Raw genomic sequence first — 1,401 nt, 5'->3', positions numbered from 1 at the left:
GCTGAAGCAGAATTGCTTGAACACGGGAGGCAGAGGTTCCAGTAGGTTGAGATCGCGCCACGGCACTCCAACCTGGCGACAGAGCAAGACTTCGTCAAAAATAAAAAAGTATTCTAGTGTTTGCTAACACTTCCTGAGTTATCTCTGCAAATCAGGTGCAAGGTAAGGATGCCAGCTGTCACTCAGTAAGACCAGTAAAAAGGGTGAGACAGGACAAGACGAACCTAATGGAGAATTAATTAAGGACGAATGGAAGAAAAAATACACAGACATAGTAATACATGTAATGATAATTGTGGCATTATAATTCACTGGAGAAAAACGCTAATAACTAGGGTTCGCTGCAACTGGTATTATGTGGAAAAAAGTAAAATTAGATTTGTCTTCATATTATCTACAATAATGAGTTCCCGATTGAGTCAAGACTTAAATATTTTTCTAGTATTAAAAAATACTAGAAGTAGGCCAGGTGTGGTGGCTCATGCTTGTTTTCCCAGCACTTTGGGAGGCTGAGGTAGGAGGATTGCTTGAGCTCAAGAGTTCAAGACACACCTGAGCAACATAATGAGACCCTGTCTCTGTTGAAAATAAAAATAAAAAAAGAAAAGAAAGAAAAAAGAAAACACTAGAAATAGTATATTAATTTAAAAATTTAAAAAACTTTTAGGTTCACGGGTACATGTATGGGTTTGTTATATAGGTAAGTTGAATGTCATGAATTTTGGTTTACAGATTATCTTGTCACCCAGGTAATAAGCATAGTACTCCACAGGTAGTTTTTCGACATTCACCTTCCTCCTATCCTCTACCCTCAAATAGTCCCCAGTGTCTCTTGTTCCTTTCTTTGTGTTCATGTGTACTCAATGTCTAGCTCCCACTTATAAGTGAGAATATATAGTATTTGGTTTTCTGTTCCTGTGTTAGTTCACTTAGGATAATGGCCTCCAGCTCCACCTTTTGTTGCTGCAAAAGACATGATCTCATTCTTTTTTATGGCTGCATAGTATTCCATGGTGCATATGTACAATATATTCTTTATCCAGTCTACTATTGATTGGTATGTAGGTTGATTCCATGTCTTTGCTATTGTGAATAGTGCTGCAATGAACATATGTGTGCATGTGTCTTTATGGCAGAATGACTTATATTCCTTTGGGTATATACTCACTAATGAGGTTGCTAGGTAGAATGGTAGTTCTGTTTTAAGTTCTTTGAGAAATCACTAAACTGCTTTCCACAGTGGCTGAACTAATTTACATTCCCACCAGCAGTGTATAAACATTAAACAACGTTTTTTCTTTTTTCTTTTTTTTTTTTTTTTTTTTTTCTGAGATGGTGTCTCACTCTGTCTCCCAGGCTGGAGTGCAGTGGCATGATCTCAACTCACTACAAGGTCTGCCT

This window comes from Mandrillus leucophaeus, unplaced genomic scaffold (genome assembly GCF_000951045.1).
Source record: "Mandrillus leucophaeus isolate KB7577 unplaced genomic scaffold, Mleu.le_1.0 Scaffold1684, whole genome shotgun sequence".
Lineage (NCBI taxonomy): Eukaryota > Metazoa > Chordata > Mammalia > Primates > Cercopithecidae > Mandrillus > Mandrillus leucophaeus.
Note: the sequence above shows the minus strand (reverse complement) of the source record.